Source organism: Bombus huntii, unplaced genomic scaffold (genome assembly GCF_024542735.1).
Source record: "Bombus huntii isolate Logan2020A unplaced genomic scaffold, iyBomHunt1.1 ctg00000109.1, whole genome shotgun sequence".
NCBI lineage: Eukaryota > Metazoa > Arthropoda > Insecta > Hymenoptera > Apidae > Bombus > Bombus huntii.
The window spans coordinates 168207-189589 of NW_026099362.1; the positions used below are offsets into that span (position 1 = coordinate 168207).

At 32.8% G+C, this 21383-nt stretch overlaps 1 protein-coding gene and 2 long non-coding RNA genes across 3 annotated transcripts in view; all 3 read left to right on the plus strand.

Annotated features, from left to right (window-relative positions):
• Positions 1–21383, plus strand: part of LOC126876969 (dual specificity tyrosine-phosphorylation-regulated kinase 1A-like) — a 59252-nt gene that overhangs the window by 23444 nt on the left and 14425 nt on the right. The window lies entirely within an intron of this gene.
• On the plus strand, positions 1886–11382 carry LOC126876989 (uncharacterized). The gene is made up of 3 exons (XR_007694650.1): positions 1886–2103; positions 10619–10757; positions 10834–11382. It is a non-coding gene; the product is annotated as an uncharacterized LOC126876989 (long non-coding RNA).
• Positions 17925–19710, plus strand: LOC126876997 (uncharacterized). Its single transcript, XR_007694659.1, has 2 exons — positions 17925–18588; positions 18696–19710. It is a non-coding gene; the product is annotated as an uncharacterized LOC126876997 (long non-coding RNA).

Below are 21383 nucleotides of genomic sequence, written 5' to 3' on the forward strand. Positions count from 1 at the left end.
GAAAAGAAAAGAAAAGAAAAGAAAAGAAAAGAAAAGAAAAGAAAAGAAAAGAAAAGAAAAGAAAAGAAAAGAAAAGAAAAGAAAAGAAAAGAAAAGAAAAGAAAAGAAAAGAAAAGAAAAGAAAAGAAAAGAAAAGAAAAGAAAAGAAAAGAAAAGAAAAGAAAAGAAAAGAAAAGAAAAGAAAAGAAAAGAAAAGAAAAGAAAAGAAAAGAAAAGAAAAGAAAAGAAAAGAAAAGAAAAGAAAAGAAAAGAAAAGAAAAGAAAAGAAAAGAAAAGAAAAGAAAAGAAAAGAAAAGAAAAGAAAAGAAAAGAAAAGAAAAGAAAAGAAAAGAAAAGAAAAGAAAAGAAAAGAAAAGAAAAGAAAAGAAAAGAAAAGAAAAGAAAAGAAAAGAAAAGAAAAGAAAAGAAAAGAAAAGAAAAGAAAAGAAAAGAAAAGAAAAGAAAAGAAAAGAAAAGAAAAGAAAAGAAAAGAAGAAAGATAATATGTTGCGGCAGTTTAAGTCGATCTAAGAAAATAGATAACGGGAGGGGGGGGGGGAGGGCAAAGCTAGTTAATCTGGAAAGAATCCAAGCGTCAATTTCAAGCATTTACAGAGAATCAAGCGGGCTGGTTAAGGTCGTGAGTTGAGCAATTATCCCGCGTTAGGTTCAATCAGGTTAGTCCCACGCGAAATTGATCCAACCATGCGAAAACGAGTGTATTCTGATTTCTGTTGCAGATATTTCTGGATTGTTGATTTGTTTCCGCTTGTCATCGAAATTTTTTACCAACAATGAACGTGTACGTGAAAGCAATCATAATTGCGGTAATCATAATAGTGTCGGTTCTTCTTTATATTTTCCAGTTTGTAAAGATTGGTAAGTTGATACTGATTAATTATGCGATCGAAATCCTATATAATGGCTACAAAAAATATTTGCATCATTATTCTCGTTTCCTAATGAATCGCTGTTTTAATCAAGTTTTATATTGCATCAAATTTCTGTAGTTACACGAAAGTACTAAATTATAGAAAACTTGATATACACGGATTTAATTAATTGATAAATTAGCCAATATATAGGCATTATTATTTATTATATTATATATTATAGGCATTATATATTAGTAATGTATATATACACTTTTGAATTTTAGCCTTCTTAGCCTTCTATTCTTATATCCTTTAAACGTCATTTCAAGCTACAAGCTACTTTAACTCAAATAGCTCGATTTCAAGTTCTAACGTATACTGTAAAGCACACTTGCGAAGTGAAACAGTAAACACGATATGAAAACTCTCTCCCCAGTAAGAAATCGAATATCCAATTTCAATCGTGCTTCATCGATGAAGCATCAATGCTACGTAAAAGCATCGTGGCAGCCGCAATGCGGATCCGTTGAACAAAAATTTCCTGGCGCGATCGTTTTCGTAACGCTATTAGCCGTTTCAGTATCAGGGATGTTTTAAAAATCCGTATCGGATTGTACCATGAAGCGCAATAGCGCTTCGTTTATTTATTTACGAGAAGTGCCGATCAACTCGATTGCACTGCTCTTTTTTTTTTGTCGAAACATACCGTTCAACGCGTTCACGCTTCACTTCATCAGCTATATCAGAAACGTTACACTAAAGAGTCAAAAGGTTGCCAAATATTCGTGCTTTACCTTTTGTTTGTGTGACGTTCTGTAATTGGTTTTCCAATTCAAGAGGTAATTTATACATTAGTTTTTTCTTTATTTGGTTTACGATTATTTGAAAGAAAAGTAATTACGAGAGGAAACTCTGATAGACTAGCGGCAAGCTACGTTCGGAACCGAGCGCGTTGTGAATTGACAATCGTAACCAAACATCGCGACACAGTTCACCACACTACGTGTACAGCATGATCACGCTGAGTGGCGTTGAAACGGTTAACGTAACTGCGCGTACGACCGTCGAATGGCAAAGATATTCAAGCTGAGAATCGTTTTCAGATGTTACAAACAGCTGTGTTGACTTTCAAGGAGAAACCATTCGACATGATCTTACGTTTGAGCCGGGACCTTCGGTTTGCAGTTTCTGCACCTGCTATAATTCGAGGCTGAAGTGGTGCCAGTCGATCGTATGCAACCCGCCCGTAGTGAGTATATGCTCATTACTTAAACACTTAACACAACCAGAGAGAAACTAAAGCACACCGTTAACGCTTGCACGCTGGTCGTTAAAGCACATGCTACGCGAATAGGGTACACAACGATTCATCTAACTTGCCTTGAATTACTTTTACAAAGAGAAACATGGACAGGAATAATTTTTTGTTACGAGTCGTTTAATTTATTCGTTCGTTAGAACGATTGGTCTGACAAATTCAAAGTCTTGTTCCGTATAAATATTTTTAAACAAGTACGTCATAAGCTTTGTATATTTTTTTTATCGCAACGAAACTGTTCAGAGAAATGTTGAAATTATTAATTACAAAAGAAGACATTTACGTTGTAAAAATGTTAGCGAAAACATTTGTGAAAAAGTTACTTTGTTATAAATTCTACAAAAAGAAATATTGAAAATCACGCGCCATTTATTCAGTTGCACGTATGAAAAGTATTTTGCATTCGCGCAAAAGAATCCCTTAAGGATACATATTTTATAATAATTGGAGTGTCAAAGTTATTACGCGGATTGGCGTATACGTGCCTTTTAATGAAACTAGGTTATTCATTTGTTATTCGTTCCTAACTTTCAACTTTATGATTTTTGCGGAATAAAATTTTATATTCCGGTTCAGTTTATAAATGATTCATTTTGAATTTAATAAAATTAGAGTTACAGCAGTGCAATTTAATAAAGAACAAATAATCATTTGTACTTTATTAAAATGTTCTTTTAGCGTCTCGTTTTAATATTTCTCTAATAATATTTTGTTAACCGTTATATTTAAATGAAGGTTTTCAAAGCAGAGACGTACTTTAACGTAGGAAATGGACGTACATTTATAATGAGAATTCAGAAGCAAAAATATTTCATACAAAAATAAATATTCCCCATGTAAATAGGTGTAAATAGCTACGTTATGACTTTTATATGTATCTAACGTTTTTCCATGCAAGCTAACGTATATTTGCTTCTTCGCTTCTTCGCTTCTGAGTAGTAAAACCTGGCATTCATGCGGTTGATAGGTAGTTACGCGCTGACAACGAAAAACATAAAATGAATAAAAAGCATGAGCCATCCTATAAAAAAAATAAAGCTGCTTTTATCTTTCATTATATATTCGTCAGAATATTGTTAATAAATATTTAAGTTCAGATTTCAGCTTAAATAAATGCATAGGATTGGACATTTATTTATATATGTATCTGTGAACGCTTTTTGACATAAAATTTTTATAACGACTAAAATGACATATTCCGATATTAAATTAATTTGATGAGAATAAAAACTGAATTTTTTAAACGAGATTTTGTATGAAGTTACATTTATTGGGAAAAATTCATTCTTTTATAATATGATAAAACGAGACTCATAGTCTGTATAAATCATTTCATGGAATATTATGTGTATGTACATGTGTTCTACGCTTTTATTATAAAAATGCTAAATGAACATAACGATCAAACGCATCGACAAATGCATTGAACATATCGATTGTTATTTTGAAAAATTGATTATCTTTTATTTGTTTCGAACTACAAATTGATTGAGACATTCGTGTTTGCTAAATTGCGAATTTAACGCAATGAAGTCGTCTGAATCCCTTGCGAGCATGTAAATATAGCGTCGAATTAACAGGTCAATTACTTGAGGTTGGAACTGAAAGAAAGAGAAAGATGGAGGAGGTCTTGCCTTTGAATGCTGGACACTTCTAAAGCCCACAGTTCGCTGAAATTGCCAGAGAATTCAATTAAATGGCAAATTAAACCATTGAACTGAATCTGTTTCCAATCGTGAGCTTGGAGGTTCTACCCTTTGAATTTTTAAACCAGTCACCCTTCTTTTGTACGTATGGTAACGAATATAATTCATAAACTAATGAAGTGTGTAATTCAATTGAAAGCTCTTTTCACTGAATCCAGTTTAGACTAAGAAAAATGATATAATAACGAAATTATCAATTTACAATTTATAGAGCGTATACTTTATTCGAAAGTGAAGTTTATTACTGCAAATATTAGTTGGCTATTTATAGCCTGTTTGAAAAGGTGATTTAATTTCGATTGATTTTCGATAAGTTTTTGTTGGTTTACTCAGGTTAATTAATCTCCAATAAAATAGAAATACCAATCCGGTAGTATAATTGCTTTCTTGCTTATTACCTTTTTACTAATTAGCGATGCACGATTCCAGACCAGTAAATATTTTTCCATCGGGAGAAGTCAGGTCGAGAGATGCAAGATTTATACGCTCGTTCTGTCAGTTATCCCAGTGTCTGTTACGCGATAGAAAATGAACGAACTGAATAATAAATGCATTATCGGCATGAAGATTGCTTGATGTAGGCCACCGCTTTTTTTTCTATCCTTCCGATACCATTTTTCTTTTTTTTTCTTCTTTTTTTTCTTTTTTTTTTCTTTTTTTTTCTTTTTTTTTTTTTTTTTTTTTTTTTTGCGAAACACTTTGCTAGTCGTGAGAAGCAGCAATTCGGTAATACGAGCGGTAATACGAGCGGTAATACGAGACAAAGCGATTCAGAACTCGAATTCATTTGTTGGAACGACGCCATGGGCAAAAGTAGATAATGGAAAACTTTCTTCCAAAGACCATTTGATAGCGCCGACGTAATCAAGAGTGTGACGATATTGCCAGAGACGTTTCTGCAAATAGAAGACTAACTTATTTACGAATTGCCGTAACACGATTGCCGCTGGTAGTATGGTTAGTAATCGCTTTATTGAATTTTCGCTTGATGTGACATCGTCGAGAGTTTCTAGCGAAATTCTTCTCCCTGTAAAACTATGTTTCTACAGCAATGGCTGTAATTTTCGAGTTACCGTTTGCGAAGAAATCTTTTTCTTTGTTACGTGTAATAGATTATTTTTAAGTTTTAAGTTTTAAATTACATTGGTAACCTTCTATAATTTATTACTCGAAGGTGGTAATTTTTTCTTAAATAGTTTGTTTTTCCTATAATTTATTATAATATATTTTACTACAGAATCCTCAAAAACATGATGTATGTATATATATCCTGAAATATTATCAGTCTATTGTCAAGTTATAGAACATTATGGAAATTGCCAATTAAAGTCATAAAAAACAAAAAATAAGGAAGTTCGTTAAAATATGTGATTTTCCAATCAAGATATAGAATTTATTCGAGTAATATAGATTACGGTAGAGATGGTGACGGTAACAATGAGTGGACTGATTCTTCGTGCGAAAACAAATTGGAAGCGCAGAGCGATGTATTGTTTCAGCGAATATCGATTTTAAAGCACGGTTTTAAAGTACGTGTGCGTTTGACTAGGTGTGTTAATTAATATTGCTGTCTGATTTTCGATATGTAAATACAATATCTACATATCTTTAAACTTATGATAATTGAACTAACAATTATTTTAAATTTAAATTAAACATGATAATTGAACTAACAATTTTTTTAAATTTAAATTAATATTTATCCTTTTAAATGCAACAATTTTTTTTAATAATAATTTCACGCGTAAGTCAGCTGCGCACATATTTGATCGTTCTTTAAAGCTTGAATCTCTGCGAAGAGAAAAAATCTTTCAACCAACAAGAACTGGTTCTACGTTTTCTATCCATTTCCTTCCAGATAAATCTCTCTCTATCTAAAATCCTTATTTCCGTATTTCCTTGAAAAGGTTAAAGTCGTTTTGTATAAAATCCAACGTAGAGAAGAAGGAAGATCCGCAAAAGATTCTTTCAGCTTTCCCTATGTTTGAGCTCGAATCAAAGCAATCCTATTCCCAATAGGGTGACTATGCGTTTAACTTCTCATAGAATCTCTCTGATTCCGTGTGATACCTTCGGTGTTTTTGAAGTATGTAATTGATGTCGTAACGTCGACGCTTTGCAGTGCGAATTCAATTTTGAGTTGCAATTTCCCTGTTTGCGTGGCAAAAGCATAAAATCGATAAACACGTTTTCTTTGCCGATGGCGCACTGTAAATATAAATATTTGAATAAATATCGCGAATTTCATGTTGCTAAAAGATTTATACTATTTATTCGTAAATAACTGTTGGATATGTTTAAGTTGAAACCACTGCATTAGGTCTTTTTTCTTGTTTAAAATTATTTGTATTGGTAAATTGAATGAAAGTTCTAACATGTAATTTGTTCTTCTCTTATAAATAGTTTACGGAGGATAAAGCGTGGGTAACTCACGACTGTCGCGATCATGACACTATACATACCTATGTATAGCACGTATACTAAGCTAACTAAAATAGCAAGTCAGAGAAATGGAAACTTAGGAAAATCTAAAGGAAGATAAAACGTTCGAGCCTTGCCAGGAATATAAGATGCTAAGTAATCTTCCTAAGTAATCTCCTCCAGCTTTTTCTAGTTTGATCAATAATTATTAGTACATGTTAGGAAAATAAATAGAATTTTTGTTCTCAAGCGAGGTATAATTTAAATTTTGTATGTACACAAAAATGTTAAATATCTGTAATAAACATGGTATAATCAATTTTTTTACATAAAATTATATTGTATAGGCTATTGTTATTTAAACATTTTAAATTGGATGAAGGAAAAAAATGACGCAAATAAAACGTAGGACATTTTAATTAAAGAGACTAATATAGAGATTTATCTACTTAACTGTGATTAAATCATCTCCACTTAACGCTCTACCTCTTCTATTAATTATGCTTCGTTAAACTATGATTACAGAGGATGGGTTTTTTGATAAAATGACATTCTGACAAATATATATAGATCGATATATATATAGATATAGATAGACAAATATATAGATTCTTACAACAGTAGTTATGAATGAACAGTAGTTATTGTATCAATTCCGTTCTTCAGAAGCTTCATTTGTGAAAAGACAATTCGCCAGAATATGGATTCACTGTAGTTATAGCTGTAGGATTTCAATCTAGTTGACAGACTTGCTTTACGTAGAGAATATCTGTCTCTTGTTCTACCTTATCGCGATTCTCTCCTCATCTTATACGCTTTGTCGAGCAAAGTAATATTGGCATATATCTCGGCTCTGGTTACAATCATTAGTTTCCGCCTAAACGGTTAGAATCACATAGCTCGCGCTCTACTCTCGTTTATTCAACATTCAGGCCATATGGTCGCATGCGACGAGTTTTATGTTAATTCCGACCGATTACAATACCTTTCTTTCGTTTACAAGGAACGACGAGACTGGCAGTTGCGTGATTTCCAATGCAAAAGCCGCGATATCTGCACGATAACCTAACCTCAACCGATTTTGTTGTACTATTCTTATGTGGACTTCGTTTGTACCACAACTTCGTCGTAACAAAAATAGAATACGTAGAACACGGCATTCCGTTATGCGATATTGTCGATTCCTAACATCCGAAAAATCAGAGATAATTTTTTCCCTACAGTTGTACATTTGTGTGAAAAATTACGAACGTAAAGTTGTTTGGTGCATGCACAGTCCTCCCCTCCCCTGCATTTGCGTGGACATGCTAGAAAGATTCACTTTTCCACGGTGAAACTGTATGAAATGTATTATAATTTCATTTTTACAAAGGTCGAACATCCTACTATGCATAAATTTAATATTAATATAAGCAGGTTTCGTGTTAAGTATTACATCTGACGTATAAGCACACGTGTGTACGAGCCTTGGTTTTAAATGTCTTATAGTAGACACCGAAAAGATTATTCAGTTGGATATCTGACTCAACATCAATATTTTACTAGGAGATAACATGTTAAGAACACGTTGGTGGATGGCATGGGAGATGATGAATGAAGACATACTTCTGTGAGATACATAAAATAGTAGTCAGAACGTATTTTGGCGCTTGGGGACAGCAACAGCTGGTGATACTGTCATACACCTCCATTTATAAACTTTCGAAAATCGATGTGACCTTCAAACTTTAGTGTATTCTGTTTCACAGCACAAAATGTTTCCGAAACGTACGTTTATTGTTACAATGAACTTGACTAATGGCTCTGAAATACTATCCTTGAAAAAACAATGGGGGAATTGGAGCAAAAAAAAGAAGGAAATAAACAAAGACCTTGTTGGTTCGTAAAAATAAAATATGCTACAGGAAAAACTTTTTCCAACGGATTGAGATGCGACGAGCTTTAAAAGCTATGACGCGAATCGAGCGTTTGTCTACAAGAGCGCATTTTCGGTGGATATATAGATATACATGTATATGTGACGAAATATACTAAAGCAATATTGACCCTTTGTCGCTGAAAGTATCAAACTACAAAACTTCCTTTCAAATTTTCAGAATAAGGAAATCAGGATCATGATAAATAATTGGAACATAATTAAAAATAATATATCTTCTCTATAAGATAATGAATACATTGGTTCATTTAATTTTTATGGATATTCAAACGCTTCTGTGAAATAAAACGTCAAGATTATAGAGTATAAAATTCATAGCTATGAAATAACTAAAACTCTGATGTATTATTAAAAATATACGTTAGGTTGTATGTAGTGATACATACAAAGATTACATGTACAAACCCATAATTAACACAATGCTACCGCAACCATTCTGCAATCTACCTTGCCCAAAACACTCTTCCAGTCACCTCCAAACTCTTCAATTCTCTCCACCTAATCACCCACAAACCATTCACAAACATGCAATTCGACGATTGATCTGTACAATTGATCGATTTCTTTTTACTACAGCCATGCAGAAAATTTCGCCTTGGAAAAGAATGTTGTGATTTCGAATGTCTGGATCACCTGAAGAACGTTACCGGAAGTGGTAAAATTTATGTCCTTGAGTATAAGAAATCCTCCAGCTCCTCGACTCAGCGACAAACGCTACTCTGGGTGATGAGCGTAATGGTGCTATTGCGGCTTGTTTAATTTTTCAACAAGGATCCAGATGGCGCCGTTGACGGAATTCTTTCGCTATAAACGTCAACGATCAACATCAGCCATCAGGCAATTTCATATTTGTGACTTATTTCTTCTGTGTTATTTCTTCTAATTTTATTGTTAGTTCTTCAATTTGTATTCCAAAAGATTGAACTCTTTTTACGTGCGTGTGTGTTTTTCTTTTTTTTGTAACTCGTCGAGTTGCAATTCTAATTTTTGCACTTCCTCCTTCATGTCCTCTATGTGTTTCTCGAACTCTTGTGTCGTCCTGTCTTTGTCGGAACATTCTACTTGAAGATCAGCGAGTTGATGCTCGGGATCGTAATTCAATTTTTGGTCGTTAGCAGTAATAAGCTCACGTAACTTCACTTTTGAACTTGATCTTGTTTGGTCTTGATTGTGTTTTCGTGGTGCTTGTGGTGTTCTAAAAGTAATCGTCACGTTACTTGCATTTTTAGTGCACATTGATACACTGCACTCTGCAGTTCTCCTATTTTCAAACTTGCTTCATTTAAGGTAACTTTATGAATTTCCGATTGATGCTTTAACATTTGATGTAAGCCTTCTATTGCTGTTTCACGTTCTTTCAACTGTTCATTAAATTCGTTGTTTAGCATATCCACTCGAGAAATTCCGAGTTCTTGAGCATCGTTTCTTCTTTTAGAAATTTGGCCTATTTTCTCTCGCCTGCTGCTACATGTTGCTGTCATTTTATCAACTTCTTTCTTCTTTTTTTTTCTTTTTTTTTTTTCTTGAACTTAAAATCTTGATTTAAGGTTTGTGTTTCACTATATGATTTATTATTATTAACTAGTTCAACATTATTTTCAGTAGATTTTTTTTTCGCGTGATTTTTATACTTATTTAAATAGTTTTACACGAACAAATGCATCGTACGTCAGATATACCATTTTTAATAAATTGTCGCCTTTACAACTCGAGTTACCTCTGAACGAGTCGCATGATTGATCAATAAGCCATGAGTAATTATGCAAATTCAGTTTTTTTTTCATCTATCTATCTGAATATTATAACAAAGACTTTACATTGAATATTTTATTAAAATTGTAAGTTTTTCATAAACGCTTCAAAATCCACAGTCTATTGATCAACTCCTCTATCCTTTCTCTTTCTCCTCACTAAAATAGATAAATTCCTAATGTAGTTTGTGGATAATATTTCTTTTTTTTTTTTTTCTAAAGCAAATCACATTTATCATCTGATATATTTTTTTAAATAATTTCTGTCTGTACATTTTCTTCTTTTCCCTTACTCCTCTTTCTCTTTCTAATGAATTCTTTTTATTCCGTAAAATAGTTTTTGTATATTCAATTTTGTTAAGTGCAATCCTTATTTCTGATAACTTACTTTTATTAGATAATTCTTGTGAATCTTCTACTACATCTTCCATATCATTTTGAGTGCGGCTTCTACCTTCAGTAAATTTAATATCTTGAACCGTATCATTAATTTCAATAGCTCTTTCGGTATCAAGTAAATCGCACTTATTATTTAATATACCTTTTGAATTGACTTCTGTCTCTGTAGTTTCTTCTTCTGTATCTTCTTCGAGTTTTCTTCGTTCTTCTAATCCACCTTTCTCATTTTCTAGGATCTTCCTTGTTGTTACGCCGCCTAAAACATCTGCACGCCAGCCCGCGCCAGCTCGCACCACCGGACAACAACCAGCCTGCGTAACGTCACTTCGACCCTCAATAAACCTAAGGACCCACCATAACTTTCACTTCCCTGTAGTGTTTCGCCATGTGTCTTCAATCCGTTTGTCTTGAAGAATTTCTAAAGCTTAAAAATATTCTCGAAACACAGTCGGTTTTTAGAGAGGTCCTTGGGTTTATTAGACGTACTTAAAACACGGAGAAAACGGGTATGCACCCATTAGGAAAATCCGAATAGCCCTCTAATAAAACAAGCTATGTTTTCCTCACGCACACAGTCATCTATCCACCACGATGGTAGGAGACTTCCTACTCATCCCTTCGAGCAGTAGTGCAGGTCATGACCAATCGACACCGCGGTTCGTTACCCTCACTTTTCCTAACGAAAGTGGGGACAACGAATCCGCGTTCTTTAGGCACAGGGGCATACCCACACCGAACTTTTCTTCTGTATTAGAAAAAGAGCGACAGTCAGTCTAAAAACTAACGCCTAACGCGGCAGTCTACACATAGCGCGAGAGTCGCATACTTTACGAAAATCTTTTGTCGGTTCTCGGTGTTGTCGAACATACATCTTCTCTCCTAAATATATTATAGTGCTAAGTACATTAATACATTAATCTCCATTATAAGAGCCCTGCTCTAGCGTACATATCTATCACATCTTCGTGCGACAAGTTGTTAACTATTTATTTCTCTACGTCAGTGTAATCTGTAAAGTGTTGGAAATATATAATTTATAATTCAGTGAATCACAGTGTTATACAAACTCAATCACCCCTATTATCTCAACGGAAATCAGGGGATCGATCAATTCGTGGTGTCGATTGATATAATCGTACGACCCCCGTTGACGTCTCTCCTCGCGGTTACGTCTCCCCGCAATTGGTCGGAATTTACACTTGTATTTTCATCTTCTTTAACTTCGACTTTATCCGATCTCCTAGGTCTGCCTCTATGTTTCGCTTCATCAGTTGCTATTACACCCGTTACTGCATTATCATTTTCTACAGATTTATACCTATCGCTATCACTAGCTGTGTTCGTTAAAAGAACTTCCCTTCGTTGACGAACTTATCAGTTGTTTCGTTTTCACTATCTGAAATTGATTTTTGTTTAACACCTCTTTTTTCTTCTTTGGCAAATTTATTTTCTACATTTTCCGATGCCTTTTGTTTATTAATTATTTCAGACTTGTCTTCGATTAATTTCGTCTTTAAAGCGCTTCGCAAAATTTTATTTGTGTTTGATTGTCTGGTTTGATTATAAACAATTTCTTCAAATTTTGGCGAAGTAGCAGGCTTTGCAGCAACATTATAACGACTGCTCCGTTTACTACTATCTAACATAGATGGAGATGGATTCTTGTCATCTTTATTCTCTAAAGACTTCTCTTGTGTATTAGCATCTAAATTTCTCGACATAAGATCTGCTGAAGTTTTTTATTCTGTAGTGTCACACGCATTTTTCGCTGTCATCATTTGGTCTTCTTCTATAAGCAAATGTTCATTATTGTAAGCATTATCTCTTGCTTTTTGTATGGATTCTAATGATATATTTTGTTCAACGTTGTCTATTGATTTTGTATCATTTTCAGCAGTTGATTTACTAACTGCTTCTAATTCCTTCGTTTCAATTTGGTTTTCTTTATTTGTATCGCCGTCCAAAATATTTCTCATTGAAATATTATCCTTCTTGTTATGATCTTTTTCTGCTTCTCCTAAACTTTTACTTTTTTTGTCGAACCGTTCTTGTAAATTTTGAGTATCTTGTGACGAAGATGGTGACAAATCATTATACAATACTGCAATATCTTCTTTCCTTCGTTTCACAGACTCTTTCTGGTATTCTGTTGAGCTATTGACATCAAACATTAAGTCTGTTTTAATGAAAATATAATCCTGTGAAGCGGTGTCAATTGATACTTTCTTTTCATAAGAATTTTCTACATTAGACTGCAATTCTTTTGAAAATTCTTTCAAAACCATTTCTTCATTTCCTACAGTAACGTCTGTTTTCTCCAAGCTTTTGTTCAAATTATTAGAAACTAAACTACCCTGATAACTCCGACTAGTCGCTACTTTAATAGTCTCCTTTAACAGTTTTCTTAACTTGATTTCGTTCTGCTTCTGCATAGCGTCTAGTATGGCCCGAATACTTGGATCCACACCAGTAGCCATAGCCAAGCCGGTGAAAATTATCCTTTGTTCCGTGGTATATATATAGGGTAAAACGAATGGTAGACCGCAGCATAGTGGTTTCCAACGATCCACACTTGTTCTAATTCCTCACTCAACGTCTTTCGTGTCCATTGACGTAGAAAAAAGTAAGTTATTGTAATATCGGAATATATTAAAGGTGTAATTTTGTCCGATTAATTATAATTTATTAATAATGGATTGAAAATACAGATATTACAGACAGAAAATACAGACAGAGAAACGATGTTTGATTAACAGGAAAACTAAATGCAACGCTCGTATTTACATCAAATAACTTGACAACTATTTGGTAACTCTCTCTCTCTCTCTCTCTCTCTCTCTCTCACTAGCAACTCTAACACTCGACAACACTCGCAACTCAATTCTAACGACTCTATGCTTCGACGTCTCGATCAACTCTGAACCTCGCCAATGCATTCCTGCTCGGTCCTGCACGCACACACACGCACGCACGCACACACACACACACACACACACACACACACACACACACACACACACACACACACACACACACACACACACACACACACACACACACTTTTCGGCTCACATACTCTGGCCTCTCGATTGCCACTCCTTGAAATATGAAACCGTACTTCTGTTTTGACGCTGCTTATCTTTTCTCGCGTCACTGTTACTAGGCGCTCTTGGATGTAAACAAACCACAAAAAGACGGCGTACACGGTGTTTTCTAATTTCAGCCGATCTCCAATCAAAGCTATTCTACGATATTACATTATCGTATAATAATAAGCTTTTAATCGTTTAATAATAACTCGTCAAGTAGAAATTCCACACGAAGCATTGTGAAGAATAATACTTGAAGAAGATCTATGTTCTTACGAGATTGGCTGTCTACAAGAACTTTGTTGGATAGATTGTATCGTTTGACGAAAATTTTATTGTTGAAAGTTAAGAAAGTTGGAAAGAAAACCCACGCTGTCTCGAAGATGTCTTGTTTTTCAGATGCTGTAAATTGACAAATAACTAGATATTAGTATTGACATTATTTGATGTCATATCTGACCTTAAAGTATAAATAAAATCAATCTAGGAATTAATGAAATTTCAAACATTTTTTCTAAGAAAACAGAAGTTTCGTTCCTCCTAATGAGTATCACATGATGCAATAGAAAAATAATTTAACATTGAAAATCGTGTCAAGATCAATTTCGAAGCTATAAAATCGTCTTAAAAAAACGCTGTGATAAAAAATTTTTTGACACCTTGTACAAAGGTGTATATCAACGTAAGTGTACCTGTATGTCTATATTCGAGATTATTTATCTATTCAAGATAGCAAAGTAAAAATACTATATAGAGGATTTAATTAATGTGTGGATCAACGTATGTATCACTATATGTAACAATAATATTGACTGTATATGTACGTGTGTAATAAAAGATTTCCGGTTTACAATGTTTACGATACTGATATAAAAATACCATATAGAGGATTTAATTAACGTGTATATCTACGTATATATCATTATATGTAACAGTAACATTATGTGCATATGCGTATAATATTGGTTAAATGTTAAATGTTAAATGTTAATATTGGTTAAATGCGTTAAAGTGAAATGTTATTTACCTATTCAAGATAGCAAAGTAAACATACCATATAGAGGATTTACTACTGTTAACACTCGGTATTCTCGTATTCAAAGTATTTAACCAAATAATTTGGGAATCCAGCGGACGAGCTTGTATTTAATATGATTATATTTAATATAACAACTTTACTCAATATACGCGTAGCATTTTAAATGTCATGAGGGTTGCAGCGGACTCAATTTTAATGTACCTCGATATCTTAGCTTCTTATAATATCCTAATAAAATGTTATTTATCGATTACAATTGTCCTGTCGTATTTTATAGTGTTTGCTTTATAAATGTGAACTTTATTCAAAAAGAGTTCATCGATGATTATCCATTACAGGTTGTTAATAAACCTGAATTATGCACAAAGGAATTGCCGTTAATAACTTAAGATTCTCTGCCCGTCGTACAGGGTACATATAGTAATTATTCTCGACGATCGTAACGTTTAAGTCCAATTCGAGCTTATAGTCCCATGCGAGTTAAACAACGACAATAGTTTGAATTTCTATTTGTTCGTTTGTCGTCTGTTTATACCCGGAGCACCTGCTGTAAACCAATACAAAATTTATTAGATCTATAAATAACACATATAAAACTTATTAATTTATAATTAATATAAAATAGGAGAGCACGAAACTTCCTATTTTATGGATATGTTAAATCTTTGTAAAAAATACCATATCATTAGTATCATTTTAATCGTTCTAAAGGATTTAGCCGCATAAAGCTGTGACCCTTGGAAGAATCGATGTTCACGCGTGACAAATTGAAATTGTGCGAAGGTTCCGGTACGAACATCACAAGCCGAACATCGATACCAGGGGCACAGGCACATGTTCTGGGTTCATTATATATTTATAAAGGGCTGACGATTCAGTGGATGGTCCGGGTAAATTTAAATTGTAAATGAACGCATTGCTGGTTTCAAGTAAAAGCCTGGATAAGAGCGGATATGGTATGAGAGTCTGTCGTGGAAAGGGGAACAGGCCGCTTTTATTTGTAAAGTTTGAATCTCCTCGATATTGAAGATGTTGAAGCTGCAAGTATGTATTTCATTTTAATCCATTCGAGACCGAGATTTAATTGTAAAACGATACCTAGGTGTCGGTACGATCTGAATGTTTAGTTAGAATGATTCTGTGTTTTACTCTCTCCAGGGTATCCTTTTCATACTTTGATTTTAAATCGATGACAATCTTAAATAGTATGCCTCATATTTTTAAAATATAAAATTATATACTATGTTATTCTATAATGTATTAGGTACAGTTATATATATATATATATATATATATATATATATATATATATATATATTATATTATATTATTTATTACATATATATATTATATTATTATATATATATATATATGTATATATATATATAATAATAATATATTGAAAAAAATATGAAATTAACATGATATATACATTACTACATAAGTTATATATAAAATATGTATATTATACCCTTGCCTACTGACTGATATGAATTTCTTTCGGTCTCGAATGCGTTAAAAGAGAGCGCAAAGAAGACGAAATTACTTATTGTAATTAGTAAAACGACCTGAGAGGCAGACAGGTACAAGAAAGAAGGAATATTATATTAGCGGCATTATCATGTTTTTGCTCTCTTTAAGTCTTTCATCGAGACAGACAATCTACAGGTATTAATCGACCAATTTCTCCAAGCTGATAACTTCGAATTGATGTTTATATATAAGAAGTGTTATGTGTTAATCTGTCTAAATGTTTAAAAGGTGTTATAAATTAAATGTTGTTAAACGATACGTAATTGCCTTTTGATCGTAAATTTTACTATCAAGGGGTCTTTTATGTATGCGTAATCATTGTGAATTATAACAATTTATGTGATCGATATTAAAGGTGTTTAAAAGCATATTATTATTATATATTATTATTCTATTCTCCTATATTATTATCCTATATTATTATAGCATTCCTATATTATTATAATATCCAATTACATGTTGATACACAAGATATACAGATTATTATTTATAACGTTTTGGTTTTCTTAATTGAGTCATTCATTTAGTACAAATGATAAGAAATTAGTAATAATTCGCAAAAAAAGGATATTGTAGTAGAAATATTATAAAAAAACATTTTCTGTTTTAGTGTAGAGTTACTCCTTCTTACAGACAGTGTCGTACAAATCTGTACGTCTCTGAGAAAATGTAGGTATCTGAGCCCTTACTTCCTCAACAACTTTTAGATCTGATAGAAAAAAGAAACATACGAAGTAATAAGTAATGCTTACTAATAAATTCAACAAATACAGAGGAAGATGGCTAAATCGATAAATTAACGAGACTAAAAATTAATTACATCATGGATCTCTCGCTTTTAATTTTAAGCTGTAAATTACCGATATCGGTGACTGCCATATTCTCTTGAGTTTCCAAATCGTAAAGAATCTTTCCCCAGGGATTGGTCAACTGTGTATGTCCCCATGCGACGTAACTTGCTGAAGGAACACGAGCCGGTGATATGCAAGCAACGTATAATTGATTATCATTCGCTCTGGAACGCTGAAGTAATGACCAGTGCAGTGGTCCAGTGGTCATATTGAATGCCGCTGGATATATCAGCATTTGGCAACCTAACCCAGAGAAGCAGGAAATATGAAGCCACCGAATACCAATTAACTTCGTAGTTGCACGGTTCACATTCCATCATTTCTGAATATGCGAGGACAGTCCTCTTATTGTGCTTTTAATTCTTTTATTTGTTTCATTTTCAGCAAATATACTGGTTTTTTAAATTAAGCTTCTTTTTATACAGATATTTAATTTTTTGCTAGTTAAGTATTGATCGATTAAGTTACTGTACCTTTGTTCCGATAAATGCGTGCCATTTCCTCGAATCTAATATCATAGCATATGCCAATACCTATTTTGCAGCCCTTCACATCGAACGTCGTTAGGGAGTTACCAGGACTGAGTGAATCACTCTCTCGAAAAGTAATCTTATTAGGAATGTCGATGTCGAATAGATGTACCTAATAACATAAAAATGTAGTCGCTAATTCTATTGCTGCAACTTTTGTAATTTAATATCAAAGTTACCAACTCCTAAACTTTAATTATTTTTTATTTAATAACTGACAGCGTTTTTATCACTTTCTTTTATTAAAAAATCTTATCATTTAATAATGTTTAAAAAGGAGAAAAAATAAGTATTTTCGTATGTGAAAAATTTATATTACACATTACAACAAAAATGGGCGTTTTCCGTATCATAACGTATTTTATAAACCGTAAATTATAGAATTGGTTATAGTATACGTATGTACATATGTATATTCCTAAATTATTCCTAGATAGAGTCACTTTCTTCACCCCAATATTTTCAAATTCAAAGCCATAAAGGAATATATTACTTACCTTTCGGTGTTTTGCTATCAAAGTTCCATCGGGACCCCAAATAGTACAGGTATTGTACAATTTATCGCCCTCTATTTCAGGCATCGTACCACCAACTACATAGATGTTGTTTTCTTTAGCTGCATTCGATAAAGCAACGCTCGTTTCACCATCAGGAATACTCTCGGCGTATTTTCGAAAGTACTCTGCATTGCAATATTTCAATTAATGAAAAATAACTGTCTTTTGTTCCAACCATAAATTAAATTGAAATTTTTGTCAGTTTTTTATTTTTTAAATTATTAAAATAACTAAGTTTTATATCTCGACTTAATTAAATATGCAATTACTTAGCTAACAGTATATATAATAAATTGTTTCTACAGGTTCAAAATGAAAAATGAATATTTAGAAATATTTAATTACGACAATGCTATTTGTGTTAGCATCAGTGGCTTGTTACTCTACGACTTTGCTAGTACTTTTTGAAACATAAAGTTAGTTTTCAATTAACACTTATACTAGAGGCGGAATTATAAATGCAAAATAATTGATAATACCAATTTATAAGTACCTAATTATTAGTATCTTAAAAAATATATTTATACAAAAATCACGATAATCATGAAAATGGGGAAATCCTATATTCTCGACTCAATTCACAATCTTTATGGAAGTATAAACGGTAAGGTAATTTGTCTACTTTTACTTTTTTCTATATAGTTGTTACACACATGGTAAATTATTGAAAAAAAAAACAAATTATTACGTATTCCATATGGTGAATTAAAGCATTCAGGAAGAGCTATAATATCAGCATTGCGCTCTTTTGCGCTAGAAATGTAGGAAACTGCCCGCTCTACATTTTTGCGTTTTACTTCATTTACTTCAAGTTGTACCAACGCCAAGCGAAATGCTAAAATGTTGGAAAAGTTAAATACATTCGGTTATATATTTCCCATACTTTTTATCTATAAATACTTTTTACATAGTGAATACTTACTCGACATCGTTCGCACTACTTGTTTAGCGATGTTTGTAAGTATCATAATGTTGAGGTTATGTATGGTACTACTCAATATCAACATTACGTAAGCAATACGCAGGGATTTTTAATAATTCTTGGTAAAGTTTAGGACATTAATTTTGATGTAATTGTAAACATTATTTGTTCACAATTTGTCCATTTACTTTGCAACAAAAAGAACGCATCTGCAAGCGTGTTAATCGGATAACGACGAACTTCATTTCGCAAACACCGACACGTGAAACATTTTGAAGTTACGTCGACGCGAGAGTAATTGGTTCCCTTAAATTCCTCAATTTCCATTTCTTTCGCCATGTATATTCGAGTATTGCATTTGAATTGCAGAGCAGTCGAAAGTAGAGGAGCACCTCGCCGATATATCGACAGGAACATGAATTTTTTTTCATAGGGCGAATATTTTTTCCATTGAATTATTAAACCGAGTCAAATTTTCAAACTCAACCACTTAATTTAATCGTTTTACATAAAACATTTCAATCTTTTTTCTTCTAAATACTTTACCTATATTTCATCTGGCTGAATATTCCATATTTTTAAAGCTTGTTGATAATTACAAATACGTAATTATCATTCTGAAGCTAGAAATTTGAAGTAAAATTGCTCTGCGCGAAAGGAAATAATTCAACGTTTTATATATAGCTGTTAAAATGATATAAGTTTCAGTAAAATAGCTTCACTAAAATTTGTGGTTTTTTTCCTTTTCTATTTTTTTTTTTTTTTTTTTTTTTTTGTTTTATGTGTTCAAGGGCGAACGTTCCCTCTCATTTCCTGTATTTTTATGAGGAATTTAGCCTTTTTACACCACGAGAGCCTCAACGTTTTCATTTTCACGCTTACGCTACGCTCGTTAAACACGTTCTAATGAGACCATGTGCTGACATTGCGAGTTTTATTATTTTCGCACAATAATTTATCATTTTAGATTTCAAATATTACATTCATACATTTTTCGTTGTAAATTTCTTTCTCTATTTAAACAATTTACCATTGTTGCTACAATAAATCAATTAATTAAATTAATTGATCAGTTTAAACTTAAAATATCATTTCATAAGTTTTCGTCACTTGAATCTAAAAACAACAGAAAACGGATCATATTCAACGATCACAAAACGATAATAGGACATTGTGTTTCTTCTGAAGGGCATGAAATTGTCAGGAGATTATGCCATAAATGAAATTGGAAGCTGGCTGGTCAAAGGGATTAAACTCGGTTAAACTCAATTGTGCTATATTGCACAAAGACTTGAGAACTGCTACCAAATATCTACTAGCTTAAAGGTGTGCTGATTACACCTTACAAATTGTAATTATATTTCAAATACAATCTCCTAAGTAATAAGTAAATTAAATTAATACTTTACCTAGAATCTGTGATACATTAATATAACAAAAATACATTTCTTAAATTATTCATTAATTTGCAATGTAATTAGAATATTATCTTTATTTTCTGGTGTCTTTATTATTCTTAAAAGATACGCTGCTTGTTTGCAAATTTAACACTACGTATGCTATTAATAAATCATTTTATATTTAATTTTGCAACCTTCAATCATTGTTAAAATTGATTGATAATACCGTTGGTTAATAGAAATTTGAAAATGCTCTCGTTTCCACTCGATTAAAAGGTAATTGCACAAACTGTCACAGTGTTGACTACAAATCACGTGTGTCGTTCTATTAAATTTATACACAATAGTATTTATTCTCGTTTTAATTTAAAATGAAATGTGTTATTGTATTTTTTTTTTTTTATTTATTTGTTGAGATTACAATCAATTCTCGCGTTGAGAATTTTCAGTAATTTTTCTGGCGTGGCGCAGTGACATGGCTGTTTATTTACAATAAGTTAATACTTATTATAGATAGGTATAATTTATAAGTAATATAAGTAAGTGCATATGCTTAATTTGGATAATTAAATGAATCTAACGTTTAGGTCTAGCGGGTAGTGCCTCTTCAGCCTGCGAATCTGGTCCGTCGTATCGAGTAGTCCAGTGATTAGGGGGTTTCGGTGTTTGTTGATTCTTTTGCTATATCTGTCGCTATATTTTGCTATTTCCTCTTTGACGGTGGGTATCTTGAGGTCGCGGTGTATTGTTTCATTGGTTACATACCAAGGTGCGTCAATTAGGGATCTTAGCGTTTTCGATTGAAAGCGTTGGAGTATTTCAATGTTGGAGTTACTTGCTGTTCCCCATAGTTGGATTCCGTAGGTCCAGACAGGTTTTATTACGGTCTTGTAGAGGGTAATTTTATTCTGTATATTTAGTTTGGAGCGTCGGCCCGTGAGCCAATAGAGTTTTTTTAGTTTGTCCTTTAGTTGCTTCCTTTTATCTGAGATGTGTGTCTTCCACGTTAGTCTCCTGTCCAGGGTCATGCCCAGGTATCGGACTGTGTCCCTGCTAGGAACTGTTGCATTGTTGATG